Source organism: Balaenoptera musculus, chromosome 7 (assembly GCF_009873245.2).
Source record: "Balaenoptera musculus isolate JJ_BM4_2016_0621 chromosome 7, mBalMus1.pri.v3, whole genome shotgun sequence".
Lineage (NCBI taxonomy): Eukaryota > Metazoa > Chordata > Mammalia > Artiodactyla > Balaenopteridae > Balaenoptera > Balaenoptera musculus.
This window is the reverse complement of record NC_045791.1, coordinates 111673211-111700354: the sequence shown is the minus strand read 5'-3', so window position 1 is coordinate 111700354 and position 27144 is coordinate 111673211. Positions and strand designations below refer to the sequence as shown.

Below are 27144 nucleotides of genomic sequence, written 5' to 3'. Positions count from 1 at the left end.
CTCTCGGAGCCACAGCAGGTCTGGCCCCGTCCCTCTCCCACTGCTGGCCACTACCCCACATTTCCAGGGGACGCTCTGGCCTCCTATCGGCTCTGGCTCCTTGCCAGGATGCTGAGCCCTGAGTGGCAGAAGAGGACCCCATGTCAGCACCCTCCCCTGTGCGAGGAGAGCTCTGCTCTGCTTTCGCTGCTCTGCACCCTCAAGCTCTCCGCTCCTGCCCACGTGATGGGAGTCCACTCCTGCAGTGGGAGCTGTGAGCCCTCAGTCCGGCCCACACGTGGAGTTGACCTATGCCCTAGAAGCAAAGAGGGCTGGTGAGGCGCGTCTTGGGTTGGGCACGGGGCGGGGGGCGGGGCATTGTGCCAGCTGAGGCTTCAGAGACCCCTCCTCCTGCCCCGGGACGAGGCCCCTCCTTTTAGGAGAATGCAGAGGTTGAGGTTCTCGGCACATTTTCTCCGGCACCCTCTGTGTTCAGGATCCCCTCCTTCCCCGCCAGGCTCTTGGCTTTAGCAGCAGAAACACTCACCTCCCTGTGCTCAGAGGTCAGGCTGATTTGGGGCACAGTTGGCCCTCTTCCAGGGCCGCTATCTGCATGATGCCCCAAGGCGTCCACTGGCTGGTTGGCCTTTTGTTTCCTTTCTTTCCATGAAATCAATTCCATCATCCTTCCAATTGCGCTTTGCTCCCCATCTCCCAAGCGCAGGATCCCCGCATTACTCAGACTGCTCTCTTCCTCTTCGCTCTGTGTCCACGCCCCTAGGATGCCAATCTCAGTAACTGCGGTGCCTGCACACACCAGCGTTACGGCTGCGTCACGTCCCACCAGCAACAGGACCCCATCCCGAAGGTCAGCTTCCTAGGACCAGTTCTGGTGCCATGTCTCAGGTTGGATCCCTGCCTGTCCCAAAGACAAGGGTTTGAGCACATGCAGTTTATTTGGGGAGGTGACCCCCGGGCACGGGATAGGGGAGTGGGGACCTGAGAGAGGGAAGGAAGGCGGCCAATGCAGGGTGCTTGAATGCACAGCTCACTGCTTTGGGCAACTGGGGCTCATCCTGATGGGGTCTCTGGAAAATGCCCAGAGCACCCATCAGAGTGTCCCCACTGTGAGGAGGGGAGCCTGGTGTTACCTACTCCTCTTGGTCACTAGAAGTTGGTCCAGGGCACCATCTCCTAGCATGTCCAGGCTGCCCTCAGGCAGAAGGCAGCAGGTACAGCAATGGGACCCCTGGGTGCTGGTGGTCCCGAGCTGTGAGTAGCCACGGATTTGCGGGGGGGGCACCCACGATGTCTGCTACCTGATCTAATGTCCTTGCTTAGTTCTGTCAGTGAGTCTTTCAGTGGTAGATGCTCTGTGTTTGTCTGGAAAGTGTCATGATTTTACCTTCATCATTGAATGAAAGCTTAGCTGGCCCGGAATTGTAGGCTAACCCATATTTTCTCTTAGCACTTTGAAAACGTGATTTTGGCTTCTGTTGTGGGGTACTAAGAAGTCTGGAAGACTGTGGGCGATCAGTCCAACTGTCATTCCTTAGGAGGGAATCTGTCATTTCTTTCGGGTTGCTTTTCGGAACGCTTCTTTCTTGTTGGCATTGAGCAATACCACCATCGAATGAACAGTGTGTAATTACTCTTATTTCCCATCCTCAGGACTTGGAGGACTTCCTGAATCTGAGGATCCTCTTCCTTCATTAGTTCTAGGAACTTCTCACCGTTATCTTGCCCCTCCTCCACTCTCTCCTGCTGGAATGCCTCGCAGTGGATCAGATACCCGAGAAGCAGAGCTGGAAGGAGGCAAGGATGCTTGTGCAAATGATTCATTGAGGAATTGCTCTGAGGGTAGCACAGTAGGGCAGGCGAGACACTTCATAGACTTGTGATTTAGGCTCAAGCCTCAGCTTGGCCCAATCCCATGGGGAACTCAGTGGGGGTGCTGCTGGCCTTTTCTGCTGCTATCAGTCAGACGTTGGCCTTGGGGGCTCCCCCTCTGGGAGAGGAGGGGGTAACCTCCCAAGTATTTCCAGGTGAGGTGACTCCCTTTGACCAAGGACAGCCCTCGGGGGAAGGACACAGCCATGAGCCACCAGCAGGCAACTCTTCCGGCAGCTGGGACTGGGAGCATCCCCCGGCACAGAAGATGGGCTCAGGGCACTGATGCAGCTCCCGCTCTCCTCCTAAACCTCTGCTTCCATCTCCTCTTCTCTCTGGTCTGCATTGGGATAACTACCTCAGAGCTATCTTCCAGTTTGCTAACGATGTTTTCTGTTATTCTAATGTGATTTTTATCTTCCCCACTGAATGTTAAATCTTAATTACTTCACTCTGCATATCTGAAAATTTTACTTGTTTCGTTCAAAAATTCATCTTGTCCTTTTCTTGTCTTATTCTTTTGTTGCTTATTCTTCCTTAACTTCCCTAGTTCTTTCTCACACACACACGTACATTACGCTCTCTTCTATGACCTCAATTTCTTGGGTGGAAGTATGATCCTGCTCCTTATTTATATGCTGACTGTTGCCCATGTGAACTACTCCCTTCGCATTTTGTAATTTTAGGTTGTGAGCTCATTCTGATGATGCTTTGGCTGTGGGTTGCAGTGTTTCTGTCATTAGAGCTATTGGCTTCTGCCAGACACCCCCGAGAGTACCCCATCCCTGGACTACTTTTTATGTGACCTCCTTGGCCTGAGGGTTCCCAGATCCTGTAGGTGGTGTGAATTCCAACCCACGAGAGGGCAGCCCTGCAGTAAGTTCCCAGGGGACCACTTTTCCCACCGAGAGCCAAGGTGGAGAGAGATGCTCTTCCTTGGTCTTTGTTCCAGTGGGCAGATTTCTCCCTAGTCTGTCCTTTCACCAAGGACACAGAGCTTGAAAACCCCAGCTCCACACAGAAGCCTCACACCCAACTCTCCAGCTGGGCATTGAAACCCAAGCCCTGAGTTAGAGAGCCCCAGCAAAGGGTTCCTCCTAAGACATCATTGAGGAGCTTGCTAATCTTCATTTCCTCCTTCACTTTGGGCCTCTGGGGATTTCCCTTACTTTTTGGTGCACTTAGCCATGTGTTTTTAAAAATCTTATCTTCTAGGCATCATTCCTAGGGCTCTCGTAAGGAGAATGCTTTCAGGTTGCTCTCTGCCCTCTCCTCTGCTGCTGAAATCAAACTGCAAGTAACAACATCTTTCCATAACCTTCCACATCTCCAGTTCTTTCTGCCCCTAACCTGAGCCCACCTGCTGATACAGCTCATGAAATCCCCAGCTCCTCCATTCTGCCCTTCTATCTCTCCCTCCTCCCTGACCCCATAGTGAGTCACATCCCCCACTGTGGCCAACACTGAGCGTCCTCATCCCTTGGCGCTTCATCCCAGCCTGCATCCGTCCAACCATACAGGTTCTTTGCAAAAACAAAGGGCCTGGAGCCATCACAAATGCACCACCTCTGGCTCTGGCCGGGCACTTGGCACCACTTGGCCATGCCTTTCAGCCCCCTTTCCAACACCCACCTGAGCTGTTTCCGACACGCCAGGCTTGTAGCAGGCACACGAACGCTGCCTGTTGTTATTGCTACCAGCCTGCGCTGGCCCCTGTGTCTCAGCTGTGACCTTATCTATTACACAGTTAAGGTGCCATCCCCTGCCCCTGCACCTAGAAACACGTCTCTCTTTGTACACACCTCTCCCCTTTCCCTTTGGAGTCTCCTCCCGGTCAAGGGTTTTCCTGCCTGGGCTTTTCAGACCCTCCCTTCGACCTGAGAAGAGGGGCCCCTGGCCTGGGCTCACGGTCTCCAGGACACATTCTGGCCCTCTTCCAGCGGGTCTATGCCCCAGGGTGGGAAGTGTGTGGGGCTGAGGGGTGGTACTCACCTGGGGCCCATGCTCCCTGTTCTAGATCCCGCTCTAGGTAACCAGGGAGTAGGATTCCTAGGATTCCCTGTCCCAACAGCAGAACCTGTTTCCTGCACGCACACAGGGGCCTCTTCCCCAGGAGCGCGCTCCCCTCTTCCCTCTCCCCAGATGGACAGTTCTGGCCAGCTGGACGACACAGCCCGGCACCAACACTCCCTCCCTCCCCGTCCCCGTCCCCAGCCCCCCTTTCCATCACCCCTGCCCCTTGGGATCACAAGCCCAAGCAGCTGCTGGCACTTAAGCCCTGTGTCAGGCTCTGCTCTGGGGGACCTAGGCTAAGACACTAGGCAATTATATTTCTCAAAATACAATCATGCTCAAACTGATATTCTCACCTCCCATTCACTCACCTCTCTGCTTCCCTGAAATGGCAACGGCCTCTGACGCCGGCCCTTTCCAGCTGCCCCAGCCTCCAGCCTCCAGCCTCCGGGTCCCCTTCTTCCTGCAGTTTCTACACTTCCGTGCTCCTCGCTCCCTCCCACGACTGCACCTACTTCCTATTATATATGCTGCTGACCTTCAGATTGTCTCTCAAAACACAGAACAAGGGAAAACAAACAAGACGGGATCTCCATCTTTGGCAGGGTTTGCTTGGACCGGCCCAGTCAAGGTCTCCTCCACCTAATCAATGATCCAAGCCCGACACGTGGCCGGGAGGATCCGGGTGACCCTCCACACCAGCTCTCTGGTCCGTGGTGGTTCAGGACCCTGCTCACTACTGACTTCAGTTGCCTGGCTGAGCCTCCTTGTCTGCACTGAGTCTGGGGAGAGAGCCTTGGGGGTGGGGCTTCAAGCTGCAGAGAAAAGGTACCTGGAAGAGATGGAAATCTCAGTGCTGGGGGATGAACCTTGAGCTACCTGCCCCCCACCGCCCAAACACACACCTTGATCCGTCTTTGCTGCCTCCCCTCTAACTTGGCCGCTTCTTCCCACGTGTCCTGCAGCCCCGCACATCACTGGCCGGCCTGACAGATTCTCTCAGCTACTTGCCCCGCGTGTTTCTGGGTTAACTTCATGTCCTTTTGGAGAATGTTTGTTTTTTAACACGAAAGCAATCCATGTTCACTGGAGAATTCAGAAAGCTGGGATGAGCAAAAGGAGAACAAAAACACCCCATACACTCAGGAGAAAGCCCTGGAATATTCTGATGGACATCTTCCTGTCTCTTCTGTGTCTATACATGTTCGCATTTATAAAAACTCTACCGAATTGTGATGACGTTTAATAGTCTTCCTTGTCACTTAAAACTATAATGTGAATTTCTTTCCATGATATTAAATCCCCTATTTTTGTAAACTTGGAGATACAGATACAGATATCCATATATCTTCCGATCAATGTTGGACACTTTGCTAAATCTTTATCAACATCCATGTTTATTTCATTAGCATGAAGTTCTAGAGGTGGAGTCACGAGATGAAAGGATATGCAAAATTTTCAGGTTTATTTGTGTGTCTAGTTTGGCAGCTGTCTAAAGGTTTCTCCCCGTTGACACACACTGTTAAAATGTGTAATAGTGTTTTCTTCTTCACATTTGCTCTTATCACATAGGTAGATAAAGCATCACGCTTCTCTTATTATCAGGGAGTGGAACTTTTTGTCCTGTTTACTGGGCATTTCTCCTTTTTTGTTCCCTCTTCATGTCCCTGCCCATCCTGCTTTTGGAATGTTCATCTTTGTCTTTCTTCTTTGAAAGCTGCTTACCTGTGAAGGAGACCAAGCTTTTCTGAAACATGGTGACCTTCCAATCATTTTTCTTTTAAACTTATTTGTGTTTTTAATGCAGCAAGAGGTTCCATTCCTCCCCACCCCCACCCCCATATTGGGGGGCAGCTACTGCCTTCAGCACTTTTTCTTTTGAGGTTAAAATCTCTCTATAAAAGGCACAGCTCTTCAATCCCGTGAGTTCTGCTAAGTGACTTCCACCCCAGTCATGATGTATGTATAATCATCTCCATTGCCTTGGAGAGCTCTCTTACGCTAGGTTTCCCAGTCAGTCCTCTGCCTGCCCCCACCCTCAAAGAGAACCAGGCCTCTGATTGACATCCCCATAGATTCTTTAGGCTAGTTCCTGGATTTCATATTAATGGAGTCATATAGTATATAATCTTTTGTAGCAGGCTTTTTTTATGATGTTTTTGACATCCATTCATCTGTATCAGTAGTTCATCCTTTTTTATTGCTGAGTAATATTCCCTTGTATGAATATGCTACAATTGGGATTTATCTAGTTCCTTGCTGATTGTACCCCAAATTTTAATTGTAACATAGTCAAATTTATCAATATTCCCCTTTACAATTGTTGGTGGTATTCTATTCCATAACCCTATAGAGATGTCCACTGACAGCTTTTTCTTAGTACTTCTATGGCTTTTAACACTTAAATCTTTATTCCATTTGATGAGGTAGGAATCCAACTTTATTCTTTTCTCTCCAAATTATTAACAAGGGTTCTATCACACTGTTTTCTCACTGATTTGAAAAGCTGCCTTTATTATATTTTAAATCCTTACAGGAGTGATGTTCAAAATATTTAGCAAACAGTACTCACACAGAGTGCACCTGCTGGCTGGATATCTGACCGAGTTCTTCTGCTTGTTTGGGGCCATTTCTTTACTTTCTATTATTTTCCATCCATCTCAGCCAGGACCATGTAGTTGTCATTATGGAGCCTGGATAATATGTTTTGCTTTCTGGGAGCACAGTTTCTCCCTCATTACTCTTCTTTTGGGCTGTTCTCAAATGTTTATCCTTCCAGCTGAACTATTCAGCCATTTTGTCAATTCTCATGAAGTTCCACTGGGATGTCATATTACATTTAGGTATTGAAAATGTTCTTTTGCTAATGTAGATTGGGAATTTTCCATCGTGTGTTTCTAATGCATATCAAGTGCTTAGCACAAGGCTTGCCACATAGCAAATGCTCAAAAATATTAACATTTATAACTATTGTTTAGTGTATCTGAAAATTACTGGGTTTTTTTGTTTGTCTGTTTTTTGTATCTTTATAATTGGCCACTTTGCTGAACTTCTAATTCAAGATTTAAAATTTTTTTTTGAGTCTTTGGGGCTATCTTTATTTCTGATCGAAGGATTTGTTTCATTCTATTAACACTGGGATTCGTTTTCTTCTGAAACAAAACGCTTTGAGTTGGAACTCTGCACAATGCCTTTGCAAGGATGCCTCAAGGGGCTGTTACCTGGTGTTGGAGCTGTCACTTCCCCTTTGCCCTCAGCGACAGTGTTAGAGACCACCCTTTCATTGTGCAGAACTCTGTCATATTGAGTTCTTCTTACTGGCTGTGAACAGGTCTCCTTTGGCCAGACGGCTCCTCAGAGACCTGCAGACGGGCACAGCCACCCAGGCCCCCATGTTCCTCTTCTCCAGAAAAGGGCATTGGGGTTCTTCTCCCGGTCGGGGCCCGACATTTCCCAGACACCTCACTCCCCGGGAGGAGCTCTCAGGACTTCAGGGGAGGCCTAAATGGCACGACAAGGGGCCTACTCATCTCTCTGGATGGGATGCTACCTTTTAATTAACCCCACCTACGATCCACATCCCAGAACTCCTCCTTCACGGGACTTCTTCTTCAGGCACGTGTCTCTCATTTTGTTCTCGTTAACTGAGTTTTACTAGATGTACAAGCAGCATTTCTCCTGTATTTTCTCCTGACTGTTGTACACACTGAATAATCTGTGAAATAACTTTGTACCTTAATTTTTATCATCTAAATGTTTCTCAGCCACCGACCTTATTTCACCTTCCATGAAAATTTGATAAGCGTACTAGTTCCATCATTGGCCAGGTCACTAGTGGTCATTTTCTTCAGCTATGTCTTTGTTTTAAAAATCTGCAATTCACCGTTTATTTGCTTCAAAGTTAAGCTATCTTAGACATTTCTACTTAGAATGCCCAAGGTTTTCTAATCATTACTTATTATTTCAAGATATTATACATATTGCAAAATTGTCCATTTTCCTTTTGAAAATAGTATTTAAACCCACATAACCACATTTTTTCCTCCAAGAATCACTGATCAAGAATATTAAAATTCATCTCTGCTCATTTCTAAAAGGAAAGGCCCTCACAATAAGGAATCTCACATTTCTGCCGGCATCCTACAGGTCGACTTTGTCAGATACTCCATCAGGTTTCAGCTCTGTTTGCCTCTAGGATTATTTTAAGATCGATAATTAAACTGGCCTACTCTCTGATCTGACTTTTAAGTTTTGGAGAACTTAAAAAAATCAACAATTCCTTATTACAGAACAAAAGAAGATAACACAAAGCAGTGATTTTTATTAAAACAGAATTGCTTCTACTTTTCTCTTCTGAAAAAGCACTTGGGCCGTGAAATTTGTAAATGCTCAAGTTTAAGTCAATCAGTGATGAAGGTTTATCAGTGCCTTTTTTCTCGATGTAACAACGAGAAGAGGGTTTCAGATCAGGACTCTCCCTTAACCCAGCAATTTCTGATAACCTCCTCACTTCTGGAAGTTTCTCCACCGCGTTTTCTTCTTTCATGACCAAGTTCTCAAGATAAGTAATGTTCGTGTTCTATTTGGCCTGCCTGCCTATCGCCTTCAGTACAATTCTGGTCTCTGGGTTCATGTTACAGAGCCTGTCAAGCAAGAACATTGTATATCTGAGGGAAAAAACACCCTGGGATGCAGTTCTTAAATGAGCTCCCCATATTCTGCTTTCTGGGAAAGAAGCAGCTTTAGTTAAGAGACAACATATTTAACAAAATTTGGCTGTTAAATCTCAAGATTTTTGAGCAGTGGTGTGAAACATCCTGAGGTTCCAGTCTCCTGCACGGTATCAAGTTTCATGGAAGCAAATTAATTCTAGAACCATTTCAATTTAAAACATAGATCCCATATAGCACTTTTATTAAAGGAAGTGTTTTATAAACAAACAAAACAGTTCCAGAGCGCTGCAGTTTGAACACCATTGCCCTAGTCTTTTATTCTCCGCAGACTACATTCTCCAGGAGCCCCCCGCAGGGCTGTCCCCCCGCAGGTCTGACACTAAGGACCGGCTGCTCCATGGGCATCACAACTCCGCGCAGTCAGCGCTTTCCCCACTCGGTGGACACACGGGATCCTGAAAAGCGTTAGGCGCCCCGAGGCTGGAAGGCTGCGTCACACCCCCTTGGAAAAGGAATTGCCAGGGGGGTGGTCACCGGAGACCCCACCACGCCCTCCGGGGGGACGGCCCAACAGGTCTCCGAGGGGCATGGCGAGGGACCACACGGTCACTTAGCACAGCACCCTTCAAATGCTGAGCACTGGGGGTGAACGGGCCAGCCGGGAGCCCCGCGCGGCGTGGACGCTGCTGGGACCACCTTGGGGGCCGACGTTCACCACCGCCCCGGGCCGGGGAACTCGGACTCGGACTCGCGCCTACAGCGCGCTCGCGCAGAACGGGCCCTCCCGCTGGCGCAGGCGCGCTGCGCCCGCCCCACGCCCGCCGGGAAGGCCAAGCGGCCCGGCCCCCCACCCCAAAGGCCGCGTTCCCGCCGCGGGGCAGGGCGGAGCCCGCCGCGCCTGCGCACTCGCCCTTCGCACCGCCCCTGCGTCTCCGGGAGCAGGCAGCACCACGTGACAACTGCCAGTACCCAAGATGGAGGCCGCGGCCGGGCCCTACCGGCTCCCCGCCTCAGCCCGCGGCCCGGCCTGGGCCAAGCAGGCGCGCAGGCACGCAGCCCTGACCAATGGGCCGGCGTGGGGCAGCTCTCTGGGGGCTGCGAGTAGGGCTCGCCAGGGCCCGTGTTTACAGTCACCACCCTACCAGGCTCCCTGCACTTTCTCAACCGCCAAGCACCCAGCGGCTGGCGCCTGGCGCGTCCTCTGATAGCCCCGCCCCTGCGACTGGCAGCTCCGGTAGCCAATGGGGATCGGGACGGGGGCGGGAAGGCGGGCGGGGGTGGAGCATCCCTGCCTTTCGTAGGGCGTCTGGCCTGGCGGTTGGCTGCCGCGGGCCGAGGGGCGGGCGCAAGCGGGGCTGTACCCGCGGCCCCAGCGGGCCAATGGAAGGGCGGCCGGGCGCCCGGGGAGGGCGGGCGGAGGGCGGGGCCGAGCCGTAATTGACGAGCTCTTCATTAGAAACCGGGCGGGAGGGAGGGGCCCGCGAGGGGAGGTGATGCAAGGCCGCAGCGGCCAATGACTGCAGGGCCGCCGGCGGGGAGGAGGGGTCGGGGCGGCTGACGGGCGTCGGGGTTGGCCTATCAGCGCTCGGCTCGGTGCTGGCGGGGGGAGCAGCATCATGGTTCAACGTGGGTCAATTTTTTGTGAATGAGGAGGGGAGGTTGTGGGGCCGCCGCCGCGGAGCACCGTCCCCGCCGCCGCCTCGCCCGAGCCCGCGCGCCCGCCCGCCCGCCCGCGCCGCCGCCTCAGCCGCCTGGGCCCGGCGCGCCGCGGCCGCGTCCCCGCTGTCGCCGCCGCCCGAGCGCCCGCCCGCCGCCCGCGGTGGTGGTGGCGGCGCAGGCTGAGGAGATGCGGCTCGGAGCGTCCGCGCTGGGCTAGAGCGCCCGCCGCCGCCGCCGCCGCCGCGGTAAGCGCTGCCCCGGCCCGGCCCGCGGGCCATTGTCCGCCCCCCGCCCGCCCGCAGGCCGCCCGCCGGCCTCCACGCCCCCGCCGCCCGGCCCGGCAGGTGGACGCCGGGGTCCGCCCGGCCGGCCCGGTCCGGCCCGTGCGCCCAGGCCGCGCGTGGCGCCGGCCCGCGGGTGTCCGGAGCTGAGCCGGAGCCCGTCCCGGACCTTCCCCTGCAGCCCCGGCCGGGGAGGGCCGCCGCGGGGCGGGGGCAGGACGGCCGGCGGGCCCCGGGCGCCCGCACCGGTCCAGGCCGAGCCCTCGGCAGGTGGGCCGGGGGCTCCCGAGCCCGGGAGGGCGCCGTTTATGTAACTTTGTCGAGGCTGTGAGTTTGCAGAAAAACGTCCCTCCCGGGGCTGGCGGGCGGGGTGCGCCGTCGCCTGGTGTGTGCCCCGGACCGGAACGGCAGGGGTGGGGGTGTCCACGACCCGAGTGGGTGCCCGCAGGCTTCCCACAGGCCGAGCTGCGGCCCCGTCCTGCCCAGATGACGGGAGCCGCGTTTCCCGGCATTGCAAGCACACACCATGGAATTAGAAGGAAATTATCTCGTATTTACATTTAGCGTTGAATTATTTGACACTGTTATAGCAGGAGATCGTGCGTATCAGTTGGAAAGGCCGGGGGTGGAACCCAGTGTACTCATTTAATGCACATCAAAAATTTGTAATAACTTGCAGCAGCTGATATGAATGTTTCCTTTATTGCATATTGTAAATTGACCTGCTGTGACACAATTTTCAAATAAAGTGTTGCATAAATTAAACTCAAGTTATTTTAAAACTAATGACTTTCTTAACTAAATCCTAATTGCATTACTGTAGAGACCTACCTAGTTGCTTGCAGCAGCTCTGCCTGCCCTCGGTGAGGGAGGAAAGGGCCTGTGTAGTTACTTTGCTTCCCTTCTTTTCTCTACTCAGGCTTTTCTGTTTATTCCCACAAACCACCTAGGCACAGGAGGTCTGGGAGTAAACATGTAAACAGCCCTCGCCCAGCGCCAGCCCAGCAAGACTGGGGAGATACTGGTGGGTTTGCACCTTGGCCTGGTTTCACTTTTTCTTTTGTAATATGATGGTGGTTGCTTGGAGTTTGAGTTGCTTCTGATAATTTTGTGCTTTGGATGGGGCCAGGAAAGGTGGTGGTGGTGATTGGGCGGGCGGGGTGGGGAGTGAGGGAGAGGGATTGAATTAACAAAACTCAGCTGCTTGTACACAAATATACACTACAGCAATTACAAAGCAACAAAAGTTATTGCAGAATTTTGCAGTAACTATGGCAACACAATTACTCTATTATAATTGGAAATGCAAAATGCCACCCTCTTAGAAGTTTCATCAGAATGGAGTTTTGGATATCAAAAATATGTGAGATTTCATTTTTTTTTTTTTTCCAGGTAGCTCCTGAGAATTCTAAAATCTGTGTTCAATTATCTATTTTTAAGACCCATCAAGCTTTCCCAGATATTCTACTCCCTTGGATCTGTGGCATCTTTCCCCAGAACTCACATTTGTGTGGGAGGGAAGTATTTTCCTGCCTTAAAAACACACACCCTGACACATTGTTAGACTTCTGTAGCTTTCTGTGTTCTGGGCTTTTATTTTAAAGATCACATAGCTTCCTAAAGAGAGCAGTAATCAATTAGAAAAGAAGGATTTGTGCAGCAGGCAGATGTAACACTGCCCTCTTTAGGGTTAGTTCTTTCTCCTTCGAGGGGAGCTGGCAGCAAGAGTGCCCCTGGGAGAGCCCTGGGCTGGGGGTGTGTGTGGGGGTGGATGACTGTGGTCTGCATGGAGGCCTGCGAGGCCTAGGGACCAAGGACAGATGTGGCCTAAGTAGCCCTGAGCCAAGAGAGAATGTTCTGTGGTCAGCAGCTTCACAGCCATGCAAAATAAAAATCTCTCAATGCCATGTTCTCAGAGGCCTTGGGGCCTGTTGCTGGAGCCAGATGGACAAAACAACATGGCACCCAGGCCATGTGCCACCTGAGCGCAGATCTTGACTCAGTGGTCAGAAACCTGCTTTCTAAGGATGCCCCTCTTGATGTTTCCCAGGAGGACTCCAGTTCTGGAACTTTCCACACATTGTGGGGTTGCTGCAGTTGAATTTCATTATAACTCTTTCCTTTTAACTACTGCATATTTATGTCCAGTAATCGACTTCCATTTTCCAGCTGCATTGTGAGGTTTCAATGCAGCATGAATAGCTTTGAATTCTCATCCTTTGATGTTGGGGGTGGCACCCGAGGAAAGGCGACTTTCTGCCGTCTTAATTGCCAGAGCAGAAGAAACATTTCATCACTCCTGGAGAATTCGTCCGTACCGTTCTCTATTGAAAACGCCGGGCTTTCATCACTTGGAAGCTGCCGTGAGAAATAGATTGGTACCTGATGGAGGGAGGGAGCGAGGGAGATGCAGAGGACGGGAGACAACTGCCACTGGGGGTCGCGGGGCGACGGGCTGTGGCCGGGCTTTGGGTCCCTGGACCAGAATCACTGCCTGTGCAGCTGGGGGTCTACGCCGGCCCAGCCTCTGTGGATGCCCCCTCACTCCGCGGCCTGAGAAGCTGAGCCTGAGCCCCCGCTGTTCTAGGCAGGGGGCGAGTTCCTGCCCTGGTGGTTGCAGCCCCCGCTGGTCCTGGGGTGGGGGCCAGGGAGCCAGTCTGGAGGGGGCTTGGTTTCAGTCTCAAGACTGTCAGTCAGCGTGTGCTCTGGTGTGCAGTGGGCTCAGGGCTTTTGGCCTTGACTTAGAGGAAGGCACAGCATCTCTGGTTCAAGTCAGATGAGGGGCCCTGTGTCAGAAGTAACGCTGCGTCTTCACACACCTTAGCAGCGTGTGTTCACGCAACATTTCTTTTGGGAGAAGCGTCGCCGATCTGGGATCAGCGAGTTCTGTTCGTAAGGTTGTTTTCTCTGCTTGGGTTTGTGTGAGCGAGGAGGCGGGGGCGGGTGGACCTGTTTAGGCAGCGGGTGGCCCCTCTGCTGCCTCTTTTGACTGACGTGCCTTCTCCTCACTTCCCGGGAGGAAGCGCCAGGGCCCGACATAGGTTGCCTCCACAGCGACCCTCCACATCACCGTGGGGACAGATCAGCTTCTGTAGCAGCAGATGTGGAAACCAGACTCGTTTTCCTCTTTCCTGGTGAGGAGATCATGATATTCATACAGTTGACCCTTGAACAACATGGGCTTGAACTGTGCAGGTCCACTTATCTGTGCACTTTTTTCAGTTCATACTGTAGTACTGTACAATCTGTGGTTGATTGAGTCTGGGACGTGGAACTGTGGATACGGAGGGCTGACTGATAACTCAGGTTTTCTACTGTGTGGGGGGTCAGCGCCCCTTACCCCCAGGCTGTTCAAGGGTCAACTGTAAATGTAACATAGACCAGTAGCTACTGTTTAATGAGCACATACTTGGGGCTACAAGCTGTCATAAGTACTTGCCCCATTTCTCTCTCTCCACAGCCTCAGGAGGGGGCTGCTACCACACCCATCTTGCACAGGAGGAACCTGAGACAGATGTTAAAATGCAGCATCTGGTACCCCTTGCTGTGTTGAGTCCCAAATGTTGATTCTCTCTCTTCCGTGCCTCCGCTTCCGGGCCCCTGACGGTCTTGAAGTTCAGCATTGCCCATCGAGGTGTTTGGGAGAGTGTAGCCTCTTTGAGAAGAGGACAGTTTGGAATACCTTTTAGGTTTAGTGTTGCATTGGGTGGTGTCGGAGCTGTCATAGGTGATTCTGGGTTTCAGTAGGGTCTGGGAAATAATCCTGGCTTTCTCATGCTGTCCTCTGTGCTGTGTGCGGCCTTGTAGAACTGGAAAGGATCTGAACAATCCTGTCGGCCGGGGTTGGCTGTGTCCCATGCTTGGATCTTCTCCTAAGGCTTCATGGGGGCAGGTGAGGGTAGTGGAGGGCACCTGGGACCCCATGTCCACTTCAGCCAGAGTAGGCTGGCCTTCACTCTTGTCTGTAGGATTATCTTGGAAGAAAGTTTCAGAAACTTGGAAAAATCACTGACTTAATCCATTCTCCTTTAACACCAAGCCAGAAACTTTAAAGAAAATATCGACAGATTTAACGGTATAAGAATTAAAGAAAATTCTCTTTGTCAAAAGACTTCATAAGTGAAGTTAAGTGACAGTGAGAGAAAAAAATCTACAACGTATTATGCCTATATACACTCAATAGTCAATATGTAAAGAGCTTTTGCAAACCAATAAGAAAAGGATGAGCATCCCTCTTGCATGATGAGCAAAGCACATAAATCTGCAAATCCCAGTGGCTAATAATAAAAAAGACTTAGCTTTACTAATAAAGAGATTTAGCTGAAAGATTTTTTTATGCCCACCATATTAGCATAGGCTAAGTTTGATGGCGCCTGTTGGTGGTGATAATAATAATTCTTAACCTACATGGGTTTTGTAAAATTTAAATACGTTAATACACGGAAAGTGCTTAGAATAGGGCCTGGCACCCAGTAAGCACAATATAAGTTTTGGCTATTATTAATTATTAATTATTTAGTTACTCTCCAGAAAAGTTTTATGTGTCAAATTTTTAAATGGTCATTCCTTTTGTTCCAGCAATTCTACTTATTGGAATTTATTTTTAGGAAGGGGTGTGATAAGCACATGGATATCTAGATACATACAGGATGTTATTGCTACATTATTTATAAAGGTAATACTTATTAAATACATTGTGGTATTTTTATCCTGTGGAAATCTATGCACAGGCTCAAAGGTCAGCAGAAGTGTGCAGTGTGTTAAGTGAAAAAAGCAGGTCCGGAACAGAACCCACCCCTTCTGTTTTTTAAGAACTTGGGTCTCTAAAGTGATAACAGTGGCCTTCTGGGGTGTCAGGAAAACGGGATGTGAGTGACTTTCATTGTCTTTTTATACATGTTGGTATTGTATAAATTTTTCTGTAAGCCTGTGTGACTTTTTAATAGTAATACTTTTTTTAAAAAGGCTGATATTTCCATGGGGGGAAAATACTCTTCAACCCCAGTATTTATAAAGGAGGAAAACCAAGTCCTTGGTAAGTTGATATATATGCTTAACATTGGAAGAATTTAGGGGATTTGTTTCTCTGACTCTGGTAAGCTCTCCAAGGCAGTGCTGGCCTCCTGGGTCTGGGCGGGCTCTGGCCCAGGTTGTGCTGCCAATGGCACCTAAGTGGTCTTGACCAAGGCAGAGCCGTACCCGTCATTACCATGCTCAAAACCCTGTCATGTCTTAGGATCCTGGAAGGCCTGCCTCGTCTGATAGCACCTGTCCTGCTCACTGAACTTCAGCCCCTACCTGCTTTGCTTCCTTGCTCTCTGTAAGCCCCCTTTGGCCCCAGGGCCTTTGCACACACTGTTTCCAATTCTTGGAACTTCCTCTCTTCATCTCTGTCTTCTCTGATGCCTCAATCCAAGCTCAGCCTTTGGTCCCCTGTTAAACATGGCCTCACATCCTTTTTACTCCTTCCCAACAGGATCTGCTTGTGTAATTTCAGTAGCTCATTGCGTCATTAGTGGTTTAATGTCCCCTCTCTTACCAGCAGGGGGGCTCCACGGGGTGGAGGGGCCGCGAGGGCCTCCTGCCTGCTTTGTGCCCAGTGCCTGGCAGTGCCTGAATGAATGAATGAATGTGTGGCTGGATGCACGGCACAGTGAAGGCCTTGGGAGGAGGGCCTGGATGTGGACTGGTCCTCTGGCCTCATAGCACCTTCTGGGTATCTGCCTGTGCTCTGGAATTGCCTGCTTCCTTTCTGCCTCAATCTGGGAACATCTTGGTTCTGATTTTGGAGATTATGTGCTTTTAAGTAGCTGCAATTATTACAACTAAAGTGGGTTTTGTGATGCAGAGAGGAACGAGAGGAAGAAGGGCCTTAAACACCCAGCCGTCAAGTGGCAAATGGGGCCATTGTGCGTGTGGCCCAGCCAGCGCGCAGGGCCCGTCCCTTGGCCGGACCGCCCAGGGTGCCAGTGTTCCAGGTGGCCAGCCGCTGCTTGTGTTAAAGGCGCTCTCCCCTGCTTGTTTCAAATTGGAATTAATGACGTTATTTAATCATTTCTTATTTAACCTCATAGTTTTTTTTTTTTTTTAATTTTTTTTTTAAGTACATATTTTTTTAAAATTAATTAATTATTTATTTTATTTTTTGGCTGTGTTGGGTCTTCGCTTCTGTGCGAGGGCTTTCTCTAGTTGTGGCAAGTGGGGGCCACTCCTCATCGCGGTGCGCGGGCCTCTTACTATCGCGGCCTCTCTTGTTGCGGAGCACAGGCTCCAGATGCGCAGGCTCAGCAGCTGTGGCTCACGGGCCCAGTCACTCCGCGGCATGTGGGATCCTCCCAGACCAGGGCTCGAACCCGTGTCCCCTGCATTGGCAGGCGGACTCTCAACCACTGCGCCACCAGGGAAGCCCCAAACCTCATAGTTTTAACATGATACCTTCCTATGGTCGCGTCTGTAAACATTTTGGAGTCCGCTCTGTTTAAAAATGCGCATGTCAGGCTGTGTTAGTTTACTGTTGTTTATGAGGTATTCTGTCTGCATGGGTCAAGCGCTTTTGCTGGGTCGATGTTTGAGCCTGCGATGGTTGGGCAGCTCTTAGGGCCTGGAAGCCTTGAGCTGGCCTCCCCGGTGGGAGTGCCGTCCTGCCCGTGGTTGGCGGAGCTGTGTGATCTCGCGGGAGCGACCATCAGCTGGTTCGCGCTGGTTCGCGTGGCGCTGTTGGCTGCGGCGGCTCTTTCGCAAACTTGGGAAGAGAAATTTAGGTGCCCCCCCCCCCCACAACCCCCGCCGCTCCCACCGGCCTGTCTTCGGTGGCGGAGCCGTGGCGGCGGCGGTGGAAGGGAGCCTGTCTCTTAAACGTTTCTGATTGGTCGGTTATAATTTTGCAAATACCAAGCCCGCACCTCACGCACGTAGGAAGTCTTCCGTGAGAGCGGAGGAGTTGCACAGATGCTCACGTGTTGGGGCGGGCAGAGGCGGGCCCTGTGGCCCGGTCTCGGGCAGGAAGCCCTGAGCCGCAAGGAGCTTAGACGTCGGGGGGGACGGGGTAGGCGTGGTATGGATAACCACACACAGGTGCACCAGGCCGTGGGAGGCTGAGGGGCAGGGGGCCTGCGGCGGGCAGCAGGGGCGGAGGAGCCAGGCTCAGATGAGGGAAGACAGGAGGGCTGGGAGTGGAGCGTGGTCCTCTTCAGCCGGAGCAGCGGGGCTGCCGCAGGGTGGAAAGGCCGTCGGGCCGGATGGTGGCCCGGCCCTGAGGGCTCCAGGGCCGCAGCGCGGGAGGAGGGATGAGCCGGACCGACAGACAGGCTGGCTGCCTTGCCGCTTTACGTGTGTGCAGGCTGCTTATGTGCGATCGAGGCTTCTGACCCTCTGTGCTCGCTCTTTCCCGCGAGGTGCCACGTGCCTGGCCTCTGCTGGTCTAACCTGGTGGAGGCCCCTGCGGCCTGTGGCCCAGCCGGCCCCTCTCTGGAGCGTGTGCTTGCAGCGTGGCGCTCTCCCCCAGGCTCTGGCAAGAAGCTAGGGCTGTCCACAGCAACGGGGGGCTGGAGGTCCCGGTTCCACATCCTCAAGTGAGGTGGCCCTTCCTTCCTTCCTTCCTTCTTTCCTTCCTTCCCTCCTTCCTCCCTCCCTCCCTCTCTCCCTCCCTCCCTTCCTTCCGCCAGTGTGACTGAGAGCCCCCTTCTAGGTCTGGGACTCCTTAGAGTAGCTGTCAGGACTCGGACCCCGGGGGTCAGTGTTGGGAACATTCTGGAAGGGACTTGAGCCAGCTTCTCCTCCATTAGGAGTGAAAACCTGCTTCTGAGCCCCCCGCAGGGGCTTTCCTGGCACACACCCTGTCGTCGGGTGCCTTGGCTGAAGCGGGACCCCAGCAGGCTGGCAGAACACGGTGAAGGGCGATGAGCAAGTTGGCGGGCGTAGGTCTTCCGAGGTGCTGCTCAGGGCTCCCCGCAGAGCTGGCATTCCAGCCCCACGAGGGCTGCGGGGTCAGAGGGGCCCGCTGAGCCTGCCCGCACCCCACCTCTGGGGCCGTGGACACTGGGGGTGGCAGTGGAGTTGTCCCCCGGGGCCTGCGACCCTCCAGGGCAGGGGCCTGTGGTTGACGAGGGAAAATTAAGAGTATAACCACCCCCCGGGGGTGCGGCGCTCGCCCATCGGGGACCTTTACAAAGAGTCGTAAAGAAGCGGTCGGGAAGCTCCACAGTGGATCAAGACCCTCAGGGCTGTAAAATTCACAGAGGATTTTGCACTGAAAAGGCCACAAGAGGAGGTTTCAGTCCCATTCTTTGGAAGCACCTTCCTTTGCCAGCGTAGGGGCTGTGGTGTAATTCCTTCCCGGCCCTCTGGGTTGGAGGGACCCATTGAAGGACACGTCACGGGGCACTTAAGTGCCTAATTCTGTTTCCTCGCGAGCGCCTTGTTTTCCTTTCACTTTTATGGTCCAGGTCTGGCCAGTTTTGCAGCAGCCTGAGCGCATCCCCTGCCGCTTCCCGCCCCCCGCCCGCCCACCCGCCCGCCGCCGTCAGCCTGGGCGGCAGTCGACCTGCGACATCCTCAGTGTCGTTTCTGCTGAGAGCCCCCAAGGAGCACGGGCTGGGCCGGGCAGCTGCGGGCGGCCTCCTCTGCCCCCGCAGCCGAGCCTCGGGTGGGGTCGGCCCCACTGGGGGGGCATCCGTCTCACCTCCCGGGGCCTTTGGGATTTGGAGTTAACAAACAGTAGCGTTAAAACGCATCCCCTAAATCCTTCCCCGAATGAGAATGTCTTCCTGTGTCGGAGGGGATTGTGTTCATCCAAATGTGGGTTGCATTGTGGCAGAGCTGTGATTTTCAGAATTCGTCGAAGTAAGGAGGGGACAGAGCTGAAAGAGGAGGAGGCACGAGGTGGGTCTCTGCGCTCGTTTCAGGGCCTCCCTCTCCTGTGGCTCCTCGGGTTGCCTTATGTGTGTGGGGCTAAGGGTCTAGCTCGGGGACGTGTTAATTCTGTGGATCGTGGCGCTGATGGGCCTGCAGAGCACGAGCGGGTTTCCGCAGACATAGGTGCTTTGCTTTCCGAGGCTCGGGGGTGCCGAGGGCAGAGCGTGGGTGTTGAGGCAGGCCGGGCTTGAGAGCTCCGCTTCACCGTGACCTCGCCCGGCTGGTGTTGCCTGTCTCTTCAGGAGGATGGGAGGAGGGCTCCCCCCTGGAGGCCGAAATGGGGTGGTGGGCCCGCGAGCCGGTCCCTGAGGCTCGGCCCCTCTCCCCGTTTCTGCGGGCAGGTCTCCGGTGGGATGTTGTCTGCAAGGGGAGGGCTGGCAGCTGTTACGTAACTGCGGGAGTCCCTGACCCTAACCCCCGCGCCTGCGTCTGCTGAAGTCACGGCCATGTGCGTGCTTCCCCGGAGGAGCTCAGTCACGCTTGGGAGCGAGTTGTTTTCTGTGTTTGTCCTCGCCGGCACTCTCCGTAGCTCACAGAGACCCCGTTCTTGACAGCTCAGCAGCGTCCCTTCCGCTGTGCACGGAGCGCCCTCAGCTCCGAGCGCGCTGCCCTGCGTGTGAGGCGCCCGGCGCGCGGGGCCTGGACGGGGCAGCGGCTGCCCTGCTGCACTTGGGCCGTGGCTGCTGTGTGATTCGTCCCTGGTCGGAGGTGCTGAGGTCCCGCCGCGAGGGCGATCCGTGAACGGGGGTGAGGGACGTTTCGCACCGTCTTTGCTGTCCGTGGTGCTTCCTGGTGTCCAGAAAAGGGGGCGTCCTGGGACGATGTGAATGTGTGTTACAAACCCAGTAGCGAGTCTGCTCGTTGCCCCTCCTCTTCACTGTTGTTTATCGAGCACCAGCGGGGCCCCTTAAGGACAACATGCCCCTCACCTGCAGCCGGCCTCAGAAAGCTGCCCCATGTGGCAGTAAGTGGCTCGAGGAAAGCTGTGTGGCCTGAGTGCTCAGGTCGTGGGTGGAGACCTGGGGCCGGCTCCTGGTGGCAGGGTGAAGGGGCAGTGCTCCCAGGACGAGGGCAGTGTAGGATTTAGAGACGGGAGAGGCTGGGTGCTTCTGGCACTCCATGGGCGCAACCCTCCATGGGTGGCTCTGTGAGTGTGTATGCGGCGGGGGGACAGGTGACCGTGTTGTAGGATCAGGTGGCCTCTGGTGGATGGAGAAACAGGCCAGGATCAGGTTGTGTCCTCCCTGGGATCATGGGGCCTACACTCTAACAGGATTTTTTTGTGAGCAGCTCTCAGTATTGAGCAGGAAGATGTTTCTGGTAGCTCGCCATTAGAAAGGATCTCTCCATGGCAGGTTCAGAGAGCACTGTGTGCTGCAGGGAATTGACTGACTTGCTTTCTGGGAAAGTGCAGGTGAAGGTAGGGTTCAGGCAGGGCTTGATCCAGCTCCTCTGCGGCCTCATCAAGATCTTGTTTCTTTCCCCTGTCTTGGGAGAGTCTGCTTCCTGGTCCTGAGATGGCCCTGCCAGCTCCTCGCAGGACTACACACTTGCTGGTTCCTGCCCGCCAGGAGAGACTGCATCTTCGTCTCAGCAAAACGTCCTCCACTTGCTTGGTTTGGCTTAGGTCACTGGTCCACTCTGAACTGTCGCTTTGGTCAAGGGTATGGAATGCGCTGAGTGGCTCAGCCTGTTCCAGAGGCTGGCTGGGGAGTCAGCTTCCCTCCTAGGCAAGTCGCTGGTGGTGGGAAGGAGAGGGAGGGGACAGATGCTGAGGTGGGAACCAGTGGGCAGCGCCCTCCACGGGGCCCCTTGTTCTCCGCAGCCCCGGCCTCAGCTCCAGAATGGCCTTTCGTGTGGGCCCACTGTGCGCAGGGCCATGCCGACCATTTCACAGACCTCGTCTCACGGAATCCTGCGGCAGCTCTGGAGGGAGCTGGTCCCCGTTCACCGAGGAGGAGAGGGCTCAGGAGGGTCTGGAGGTGAGGCCTTGACCAGGCCTTCTGTGGCAGCGGACATGGGCCCACCAGTCTCCTGGCATTTCCTTCTTCCTGGTCGTACCCTGGGCCCTGGAGGTCAGGGGCAGCTGGCCAGTTGGCAAGGTGGGTTAGAGGTAACAGAAGCTCATCAGGGCAAGTCCTCTGGTCTCTCCCTCCGCAGGATGTGACAGTCTCGCGGAGAAGCCCTTAGAATGGGGACAGTGGAGCCACGAGACAGAGGGGACTGGGCCCTGCCAACTGACTGACCCGCTGCCCTCAGGGCTGATTCCAGGCAACCTGAGAGGCCCAGTGCGGTGTCTGAGGATGCTCTGGGGAGGGGCTGAGCCCACGTCAGCTTTCCTGCCCTGGGCAGAGGTGGGCAGAAGCCGGGGTGTCCTGAGAAGGTACAGTGCAGGGCGTGTCAGCCGAGCCCCGCCGGTAACATCTGCCCGTGTGCAGGGGCCAGGGGCTCAGACAGATCTGGGCTCCACAGCCTCAGTCTCCCTGCGCCTCAGTCCTCCCATCTGCAAAGTGGGCACGAGAATTTCTGTCGTGGAGGGATGTTTTCGGGCTCAGGTTGGATAAGATGACGAGGTGGAGGGCCTGGCTCCCAGACCTGCCGTGCGGCACGAGGGGAAGAAACTCCGTTGGCCTTGCTTAGTTCCCGTGCCCCCGGGCTGGGAATTCCCACCAGTGTCCTGCGGTGCTTCTTTAGTGCCGGGCTCTGTGCTGCTGTTGAACGCTCTCTGCTAGCGCACTGCGCCCCTGTGGCTTGGCTCTCCTTACCACTCCCAGCTGACTGCTGGGAAGCTGACACCCGGCGCAGGTAGCTTGACGGTGGGGACTTAGGTTTGAGCTAGGCGGCGCTTTGAGCCCTTGCCTCTCTGTGTACGCACGAGTTGGAACGCACAGTAAAGCTGCCCACCCCTAGGTGGGAAGCGCAGGCCTCATGCTGGGGTGCACTGCTGGGTCCCAAAAGCAGGGTGGTGAGGGGCTTGGCGTCGTGGAAAGGGGCCCGGATGCGTGTCCTGGTGCAGCCTAGCTGCTCCGTGGCGTTTACCCACCGTCCCCCGCCTCGGTTTCCTCTGCTGCACGGTCAGAGCGTGTTGTGAGGATTAAGTGTGACACCCTGACAGCTGGGGGAGCAGGCCTGGTACAGACTCAACGTCCCCCAGGGTGGAAGGTGGCCCAGCCAGAGCGAGAGGCAGAGGACCTCAGACCTGCACCACCCCCCTTCGGAGGTTTTCCTTCTGGGGGAGGGGGGCCTTTCACCGGGGCTGGAGGCAGAGGCTCTCCTGGGCATCAAGTTGGTGTGGCTGGCCCGGTGCTCCTTGCCGGGCAGAGCCCTGCCAGACAGTGTGAGGATCCAGCAGCCAGTATGGCGGAGGGAAGCTGGAGGTGGCCTCTGGGCCTGGGAGGGCGGGGCCGCCCCGGTGCCGGGGGCAGGGCAGCCCTTGCAGCGAGTGACCTCCTCTGGGCCGTCTGTTACCCGTGCCCTCCGCTTTGCATCTTCTTCAGCTCACAGCTAAGTTTTGGGATGTGCAGCCTTGGCGAGGGCACCCTCCCCTGCACACAGGACACGTGTGCACACATGCACACATGCACACGAGCAGACGTGCACACGCGCGAGCTCTCTGAACCGGGGAAGTCAGCCCCTCTCGGGATCCCTGCACACAGGACACGTGTGCACACATGCACACGCATGCACACGAGCAGACGTGCACACGCGTGAGCTCTGTGAACCGGGAAAGTCAGCCCCTCTCGGGATCCCTGTTGGGCTGGCTCGAGCTGCTCACCTCTGGCCACCCCCCACTTAATGAGGAACAGCAGAGTTTCTGGAACGAGGGTGCATCTGATGGCGGTTGGGGTGATGAAATCCTCCCTCCGTGGAGTGCAATTCTCACCCGGTTCCTCATCTCTAAGCGGAGATACTTTGTTTTTTGATCCTTGCAAGTTGGGTTTTCTCGGGCACATGAGTTTTGAGTGTTGTCCCAGCAAAGGGCCGGGGGCTCCGTCAGGCTGGGGCGGCTGAGGCCAGGCCGCCCGCCGCCCTGGGATGTGCTTCTCCCGCCTCCAGACTCTGCTGGTTCTCGGGAAGGTCGAGCAGCCGCTCCCGCAGCTGCCGTGTGGCGGGCCCTCCCTCGGCAGCAGCTCTCTTGTCTTGCAGTTGTGTCGCCACGTTCCAGGGCTCAGGCTGGTCCGGAGGTGCGTCCCAAGTGACCAGGGCAGCTGCAGCAGGGTTTGGGCCTGTCGATCAGCCAGGCACCCAGGTCCCCGGCCCCGCACCCTCCCCCAGCTCCCATGGGACCTGCTTCATCTTCCGAGCCCGCCAGTGGGGGGTGCTCCTCTTCCCCTGCATCCCTCAACCCACACGTCCTCGAGGAGGTGGCAGTGGACCCATGTCACATGGTTCCTCCCCTGGCCAGGACACTCTCACCTGGCTGTGGTGGTGACCCCCCCCCCTTTCCCATCTTTGGTCTTTAGTCTTACAGCGGTGACCACTCTAGCTCCCTGCTCTCACAGTTTTGGGCCCTCAGTGCCGGGGCTCACGGCTGCTGGCTGAGCTGCGGAGTGGGTGTTCCTGGGGCTTCACGTGGAGGAGAAAGGAATAGATTGTAATTGGTCATCAGACCGTCTTTCAGTGGTTGGACTGGAATGCGAACTTCCCTTTGCTGCTTCGCTGTGGACCGTGTGCGTGCTGTGGATTTTCCTGATGTTCGGAGAAGCCGGGTGCTGAGGCACCTCTTCCAGCCCCTCTTCCTGTGCCTGCCCCCCAGCCTCTGTCCCTGCTCTGGCTCCCGGTCCCTGGCCCTGCCTTGGTCCGTGGTCCTGGTCTGGCCTCCATCACATCTGTTCTCCAAGCCTGGCTCAGTCTCCCAACTGCCAGCCTTATTCTCGTCCTTTTGGGATCCTAGCTCACAGACAGGGAAGTTTGCTCACAAACTGTCAAACCTCAGAGTTGCCGTGTGAGTGACAGGGGTCTGCTTAGCGAGGCTCAGAGCAGTGCAGGACCTCTGGCCAGTGAGGGCGCTGCAGGGAATGTGGGCCCCTGGAAGCTGCTGGGCGGAATCAGGTGGGGGTGTGGCCACAGGAAGTGGGCGTGTCTTCCTGGGCATCGGAAGACTGGCCAGAAGGGGGTGAAATCCGTGAGCTGGACACTTACGTAAAACGCCTTAACGTTAAAACAAACATGCGTATAACATGGATGCATGCATATAACATTTTGCAGCAGAATGCACATTTCACCTGATTTCTTAGATAAAATAGAACCTGTTACAGAAAGCTCCCACCTGGGGTGGGCTCGCTTCTCCTCATCTGGACCCACCTGCCTAGGGGAGCTCTGGGCTCTGTCTCCCATTGTGGGGGGGGGGCTCTGGGAAGGAGCCAGAGAGACCCCCTGCCCATGGCCCTCTGTGCTCAAGCTCTTGTTGGACCCACAGAAATGAGAGCCCTGTGGCTCCGGGGGTGTAGCCAATCCTTGGGTGACTGATCTAGGTCACTACCGGGTGGTCCTGCAGCTGTAGGATCGGAGAAGTGTGTAATAGAGATTATTTCTCTTGTATTGCCTGAGATTGTTTTATTAAAGCATTTCCGATATCACTAATATTAAGAGAACGAAGTTGGGAGAGAAGAGATCAGCAGTACAAATAAGCAGTTAACTGTAATTGGGAAAAATGCTAATGATTTAATTTGCATATGTGGCTGAAGCATTTTTTTTATGACTGCCTTGATAATAAAAGACAGGCTGAGTATCACCAATGCAAGCAAATAAAGAATTCCATTAATTCACCTATTCGTTTTCTAAAAAAATGGTATTCCCGGCTTTTGCAGTGACAGTTTAATAATTAGGGTGCCTAATTTTAATCTGTTCTGTGGGTGCATGCCCTGCCTAGCTTGGGAAACCAGCTACTGTTGGTGTGGTTCTGTGCGGTGAAGAGTACAGAGATTCAGGGGCCTTGGGTGAGATCAGAGCCTGTTGCCCGTGGGGCTGTGTGAGCCTCGCATCTCTCTGCCTGCCCTGGGGGCCTGGGCAACACGGGGAGCTGCCAGCCTCAGCGGACGGAGTCTGCGTGTGCTGATGGACCGGGTGGTGGCTTCAGAGAGGTGCACAGGCCAGAGGCTACTTCAGGGTTCTCACCCTGAGGCGATCTGGATGTCGCCAGTGCCAAGGCTGATGAGAAACCTTCTCGTCGCACGCATGCAGGATACTGGCATTTCCTTAAGCATGAAAGTAAATGGCACGGCTTTTGGATCAAGACGGATTTGGTTCCACTGCACAGTCGTATAGCTGAAATAGTAATTTTGAAACCACTTGGGGACAAGTTACATACCTCATTTACCAGGTTGGGATGAGGACCTGAAGTCAGCTTTCAGTTACATTTTTTGCATGTGAATAAAATGCACCTTTACTCTCTCCTTTCCCTTTCTTTTCATCTCTCTTTCAAATTTGAAAAATGGGTTTAGATTCCCCAGAACTTACATTTTCCTAGCTAGAGCGTGTTTTGCATGCAGATGTAGTTAGAGATAACAAAGAGGCATGTTTGTGTTACAGTGACTACGTAAAAAGAAAGGATATTGCTGAATTGTAAACTGTATTTTTAGAATGTGCTAAACTGAAGTGCGAGGGTCATTTGTCTCTCGCTGCAGCTTCAGCTGGCTGCGTGTTTTCATTGTAATGATTGAGAAAGGCAGTCCAGGAAGGCAACGCCCTTATTCTTAATTCTTAGCATCTGCCTCTTTCATCATACTTTGCATGTTTGTCACGTGTTCAGGTGACAGCTCAGTTACCACGAATATATTTTATGTTGTGTGTGCTGGATGCGAGGTGTTTTAGTCACTTTCGGTCATTTTCTCAGGTTATCAGGACAGGCATTCGTTTGCTCTGTCGTATCCTGGAGATCACACCGAACGGTGGCCTTTGATAAATAGTAAGTAGCCGCTGTGCGCTGGGAAGTTTTGATTTGGTGCATTTCCTTCGTTTCTGGGATGGGATTGCAGGGCTCAGTGGAGAATGGCACTCAGCAGGCTTCTGTGAAGTTGAGGACAAAGAAGGGAAATAGTCCATGTGGTAAAGAGTTTGGGCAATTCACTGGATGTGTGTGTGTGTATATCTTAGACAGGAAGGAAGGGGACAAGGGGCACAACCATAAAAAGAATGACACAACCATTAAGAAGAAGAGGATATAACATAAACTGGTTAGAGCCAGCTAGGCCTAAGATAGCAGAAGGTTCGACTTCTGGTAGACCACAAGCCTCATTATACACTCATTGTAATATATTAGCATCTAAAGGACACACCCACAGGCTCCATGACCATAAAAGGCCAAAAAGTGGGTGGTGCCCCAACTCCTGGAAATCCCCACCCTCTCTCCAAGGTAGTTAGAATATTCCTCCCACTTGTTATCCTATGAAATTACCCAGCCCATGAAAACTAACCACCCCCATACCTCGGGGGGGCCCCTCTCACTTTCCAGATGATCCCATGCCCTGGGGCCACCTCTCTAAATAAACCTGCTTTCCCTTTACTGTGGCTCGCTCTTGAATTCTTTCCTGCGCGAAGCCAAGGTCCCTCCCTTGGCAGCCTATCCCGGGGACTCATTGGAGACCTGGGACATGACCATCCTCTCGTGCACCATCTTTTTTCCTGCAACATCTTTTCTGGCGACCGTGAAGGGACAGTCCTAGTGACTATGGAAGGGACCTCAAAGGGCATAATCTCAGTCTGCTTATTAGGCTATGGCTCCCCGCTGTGGAGGG

General features: G+C 53.9%; 1 protein-coding gene across 3 annotated transcripts in view; it reads left to right on the top strand.

The window, feature by feature from the left end:
• The first annotated feature begins 10311 nt into the window (after positions 1-10311).
• Positions 10312-27144, top strand: part of HDAC4 (histone deacetylase 4) — a 290984-nt gene continuing 274151 nt past the window's right edge. For all 3 annotated transcript variants that reach the window (XM_036857353.1, XM_036857354.1, XM_036857352.1), the window contains exon 1: positions 10312-10459. The gene's annotated coding sequence lies outside the window, so the exon portion shown is untranslated. The remainder of the gene's footprint in view (positions 10460-27144) is intronic.